We start from the raw sequence: 6,265 nt of genomic DNA on the forward strand, positions 1-6,265 counted from the left end.
TCTTGGTCTTGGTCACCTTCCTGGTGCTCATTCTGGTCACACCTGCAAGAGAGATTTCGTTAGAAACAGAAGAATTACATTTCATGTAATCACTTTGATCAAAAGTCAACAAATACAGTCCATCTTTCTCTTTGGCAGTAAGAAACAGTTCTCCATCTTTGTAGATCTTGCAGCTTTTAGCATCATAGGACAGTTTCAGTCCTTTCTTTGCAATCTGCGACACGCTCAGCAGATTAAATCTCAGTTCTGGAACCAGGTAAACATCATTTATAGTCAAGTTCAGACTCTCAAGATACACAGTCCCAATTCCGGTCGCTTCCAACTCCTGACCGTTGGGCTGTTTCACAGTGAAGCTTTGCTTCCTCAACGTCGAAAATAGTCCTCTGTGCGGGCACATATGAACCGTGGCGCCCGTGTCAATTATGAACGAGTTCCCAACATCTGGCGTGGTTCCTTTCGTCATCATAGCCTTTGCAGGTTTCACCTGGCACTTGGTACGGCTTTTGCCTGACGCCTCAGGCTTCGTAGAGCTGCTCTTTGCTCCTCTTGACTGGCGCGGCTTCTTACAGTTTCTCTGTAGATGCCCAGTCTGTCCACAATTGTAGCATCGGACAGCACTCAATGCTACTCCATGCTCCCTAGTAGCATCAGCAGTGGGGAGATTTGAACTCTGTTCTTCCCTCCCCCTGTCAGCAACATCCATTGCTTCTTGTTCAGGAACACCAACAGTTCCAACAGCCACAGTTCCTGCACTCTCCCCTCTGGGGTCAAAGCTATCCTCAGCTTTCGTTGAGCTCTTAGGAACTTGGCCAGCATCATCTTGGCTCACCCCTTCTGGGGTAGTTATTCATCCAGACCATGATGAATAACTGTCTCTGGTCAGGGGAGATGAGTTAGGCAAGTCTCCCCCCCTTCTTGGCATCCATTTTGAATCCAAGCCTCTCTCACCTCCAAACAAGCTGCAAAATCCAACAGCTGTTTTTTTCTTTCTTCCGCAGCAAACTGCAAGTTGTTTACGCCCTTTTGCACCTGGCAGCTAAACTCTGGCTGCTATTGGAAGTCCCTTCCAAGGGCACGTAAACTTGTAGCCGAAACATTCTCTGATTTTGTTTCGCTTTCCCAGGCTCACACTCAGAGTCCAGCCCCTTTGCCAGTAACTTTCCAGGACCGTTACTTAGCAACAATGCATTCCAATAGGACTTCTTATCTTAACCACAAAAATTTGTGGAATGCAGGCTTCAGCCTTCAAGCTGCAGGCCTCTTCTCCCGGAGCTTTTGTTTTTTCAAAACGCAGCTCTGTGAACCAGTGAATTTATCAGACTGCGTTCACTCTTTTAGCCCGAAATGCAGCATACCTTGAGCTCCGTTGCTTGGAAAACACCTCTTCTTTCCACCAGCTGTCTGTGGAGCCTCTGGCTTCTTTCAGACGCTTCTCTTCCTCCTTGGAGCAGAGGAGGACAATCCACCAGCCTCTCATGCAGATGTCCGATGAATCGCAACCATCCGAAGGCTGCCATATGTTAGTATCTTCATCAGCTCACAGGCAGAGGTACCTGGCCTCCCCCGAGGCAATTGAGCGAGATACTGTGTGTTTACCGTCCGTCTGCGACCCCCGGCAGGCTAGGTAAACAAACCGGCGATCCTCCTCAAACGTGAGCAGGACACACCCTCCTCCTTCCTCCCTCCCTGCATTCTCCCAGGGAGGGGAAATGAGACAGACAGGAGTCCTCTCTACATGTTTTATTCCTGTCATTCAACAGTACATAGAAATGTGACTGTTCCCTTCAGACTCCATCAGAAGAGTCACACACTCCTCCCCTGTACTTCCAGTACAGGTCATATGACACACTGAGCTAACATCCGGTGCTCAGTACAGAGAATAGGCTCCACCTTTTCTCCAACAGTACATCTGTACTGTTTTGCATTCCAGCCATCTGGAGCTGGCTTTTGCCTTGGTGCTTTTTCCTGACATATACTGGGGGGAAAGCAAAAGAGGAAGATTCCATGCCCTGTTTGTGATCTCCCCAGGGGCATCTAACTGCTAGAAACAAAACATTGGGCTAAACAGACCCTTAGTCTTGTCAGGCACGTTTACTGTGCTTTTTAAGCTTGCTGCTATCATTAATGCTTTGACTGTACATGCCTGTTTTGCATTAGTTTGCCTGCTGCTTCTAGTTATGGACATGGACAAAAAGACTATACTGTGCACAGAATCTTACCCTCCCCGAGCATTGCAAAGGGATTCAGTCTGCCTGCCTGTTTTGTTATTTTCTTCACACCTGTAAGGGCAACCTGTGGCTCTCCAGATGTTGCTGGACTCCAACTCCCATCAGCCCCGGTTAACATGGCCCCAATGGTCACAGGTTCCCCATTCCTATGTTAGATAGGCCCCGGTTCTTCTAAATAATGGTTGAAGCAATTGTATATATCTGCTGCTCATTGTGTGTGCCACAGGAACATGTGGTATGATAATGCCAATATGCAGTGCACTAAGATACAGAATAAGCCACATGCTGAATGTTTAGCATCTGACGGCTTCTGCTGTAGCTTGAAGCCATCATTCTGCTGAAGGAAGATGCATTTTGTACCTGGCCACAGATTCTGTATTTTGCACAGTGTGACGCTGAAGGTTTAGAATGCCCAAAGCTCTAAACAATGGTTTCCCCCCTCTGTCTACATTTATGGGAACTACTCATTAGGCTCTAAACTATGTGTTGCTTCTTCTCCCTGCACCCCCCCTTGACCCTCCAATCAAATATCTCTCATTCGTATTGGTTCACACATGCAAGTTTGAAACTTGGCATCTTGCAGGTGTTGAGTGAGGCATTTGAAACTAAACACTACAGAGGCTGATTCTCCTCAAACACTATGCCGGGCAATGAATCCATATACATTCAGCTGTGAGTTATCAGTGAATCAAGTGTACATCTTTCCTTTGATTAACTGAAATCTGGAGAGGCAGATTATCTGAGTACTGAGTTAGATGAACCAGTGGTCTTCTTCCTATGTACTTTGCATTAGTCAAAACTTGCCATAGTTGGACCCTACCCCTCCCACCTCCAGTTTCATGCAATGGCAGCAACAAAGCTTTTTGCTCCTTAAACGCCTTAGCATTCTGGCAGCTGGCATGTAAATTGTGCGATAATTCAGTCGCCTGGTATGCTGTTCTGAATTCCCACTTGTAAAATTTCAGGCACATCAGCTATTACTATAGCAAACTGGGACACATAATGGATGAGACTTGCAACTAACATAAATCTGAGCAAGCACAAGGGACTGCTCTGTAGAATGTGGTTAAGAATCATGGCCCCATTTATGGGAGGCCCTGTGCCATCTCCAGTACTAACAGCTTTCTTCCTCTCTATGTGCGTGACATAAAGGCTGGTGGTCAGCTAAGTTTTATTCAGAATAGACCCATTGAAATTAATGGACCTAACTTAGTCATGATCTTTAATTTGAGTGCGATTGCTGTGAGTAAAGTTTGGATGAATACCACCCCAAGTTTCCCCCCCCCTACTGTAGAAGCAGAGTTACATGCATTGGCTCTGGTTCTTATGTCACATTAAACCAAAGTTTTGAAACAAACTATGGTTTAATAATAATAATAATAATAATAATAATAACAACAACAACAACAATAATAATAATTTACTTATACCCCGCCTTCCCCAGCCAAGAGCGGGCTCAGGGCGGCCAACACCAAATGCAAAAACAACTGATTGAAATACAGCTAAAAAACCAAGATTAAAACATTAATGTGAATGTGCAGCAAGTTCTTGCTCCCCACCCATAAGCGCTGTTCCTGATGTTGTTGCACCGCTGGGAAACTAGGTAGAGTCTGGCTTATTGTGGTATCTGGCTTGTGGTTCATTGTTCTTCAAACCAGCCACAAGCAGTAACCATGCTTTATTCTTGACTTACTGCTTGTTGCATGTTTAGAGGAAACAAACCCACAAGCCCAGATTCGAACATCACAACAAAGTAGACGCCAGCTTGTTTTGTTGACAGTGTAGAAGCAAAAGGAGTGGGAGGAGCCTTTTGAGCAGCATGCATGAGCACACTGCTTGTTCACATTCAACCATATTTTTTTATTAAAAAAACCTATAGTTTAATACGGCATGCGGATTAGGCCATTCTCTGTACCCACTCAAGCCTGGAAGGACTCATCCTATTCCTAAGTAGCAACCCCCCTTCCCCCTTCCCAAGTTTGCCGTCTCACAAACTTTTGCTTTTTAAGTTTGTGTTTCAGTCTTTTCGAAAGCTGTACTATTTTCCCTCCCTCCCCGCCTCCAGCACACATTCAGGTCATTGTGTAAAATGAATTGCCCGCCCACCCCTCCAAAATATGTTCTCATCTTTAAATAGAGGAGGTTTGTTGCACGAATGCTGAAATTTCTTTGGGGGCATGTATTCACTGGTAGTTTGGACACGCCCACAGAATAAACTTAAGATCCCTGGACATGTAGCAGCAGCAGCAGCAGCGTGGATAAACTGCGGCCATTCATCCACATTGCTAAGAAATAATTTTTACAAACACACACGTATGGAAAGCATTTGCTGCTCTCATCCTAGCAGGGAGGCCCAACAGCTCCAGGCCTGCTTGGTTGGCCTTTCATTGGCTAGAATTTGTTTTGACTCTACGGTGCCTATTCTTTTCTCTCGCTTCAGGACTGAATGTGCTCATGTATTTAATGTACCGACACTGTGGGAAATATGGAGAGCCGCAATGAATAGGCTAGCTCACAGGGCTCCTTTGCCCCCTTTCCACCCGCAACATACTGAATGCTTGCTCTGTTCAGGGAGCAATGGAGGCTGACAGCAGGAAGGGCCGGAGTGCTGTGCTCATTCATAAGCGCTGTGTGTGTTGACAACAGATTAACCCATATGCAGTCGACTCCACACCACCCCTTCGCAACGGCCATTTTATTAGGCCTGTCTTGTTCATACCATTAAGGCCTTAAGAGCAGGAATGAGGTGTATCTTCGGCCTTGCTGTGCAGTGCAGGTCTTCTTGCATATAAAAGCTGTCTGGGGTGGGTAGCGAAGCTGTACTCCTTTATATTCAATTAGGGTTGATTTATACAGTATCACCATTTTTTTAGTTGCCCTGTGCAGACTTTTAGTTAGACTGAGGCTCTCATGCGACTGCCAATTGGAAATGGAAGTACTGTACTTTATGTAGACCATGTTATGGAACTAATACACACACACACACAGAGAGAGAGAGAGAGAGACAGACAGACAGGACTTTCTTTCCTTGCTTTCTCTTTGGTTTGCTTGCTTTCTCTTTAGTTAGGTCAGATATCGTAGGCAGCTACCTATGGTTTGCATACTCCTGTATTAAAGGGAGTTGAAACGGCAATACCTGTAAGAAGCCAAGAATGCCTTCTCTCAGACCACCAGAGGGGGCAGTAGGGTTTACACCGTAATGTAAATTAAAGTACTGGAAAGCTGAATAAACTGTGTTGCAAAGGGAAGGTGGTGCCCACCTTCTATACCTCTGGTCTCTCAAAAGAGTCCTGGTACAGTATATTATAGATGAATGCATTTTTTTTAATGACTCAAAACTTTCATGGCCCAGAGGCCATCAGATTCATGAAGTGTTACCTCAGTTGGCAGGTATATGAGGTCAGTCAAGCAACTTACACATTTCATGGCTCTGATGACGTGAACTCTAGACCACAAAAGCTTATGCTATAATAAATTAGTTTAAGCGGTCCTTAAACTGCAACCAGCTGTTCAGCAGTGGAACAGACTCCCATGAGAGGTGGTGGACTCTCCTTCCTTGGAGGTTTCTAAGCAGAGGTTGGATAGCCCTCTGTCATGGATGCTTTAGCTGAGATTCCTGCATTGCAGGGGGTTGGACTAGATGACCCTTGGATCCCTTTCAACTCTACGATTCTATTATTCTGTGAATTAACTGTCCATTAATCACCCTGCAGTATTCTGTCAGGGTGGTTAAACTGGATCTCCCTGCTGCCACCACATATACCCTGGCAGGTTTTTGTGCTTCCTCATGGATGACAGGAATTCTGAATTAGTTTTTTAAGTCTGTTGATATTTCAGTCACAGAACAAGGGTGTGCATTAAAGCTGGCTGCGGGGCAAATTGTCTGATTGCTCTGTCAGAGGGCCAGCTCTAAAGCCTTAAATGAGTTGTATGGGGGAAAGTTCCTCATTAAAAATCGAAAATCAATCTAGTCCTGCACTCTGTGGCTCCCTGAACCTGAGGCACACCTGACTTCTCAACTGGTTCAAGCTGCATTT

Source organism: Podarcis pityusensis, assembly GCF_964106645.2.
Source record: "Podarcis pityusensis genome assembly, chromosome: 2".
In the NCBI taxonomy this organism is placed as follows: domain Eukaryota; kingdom Metazoa; phylum Chordata; class Lepidosauria; order Squamata; family Lacertidae; genus Podarcis; species Podarcis pityusensis.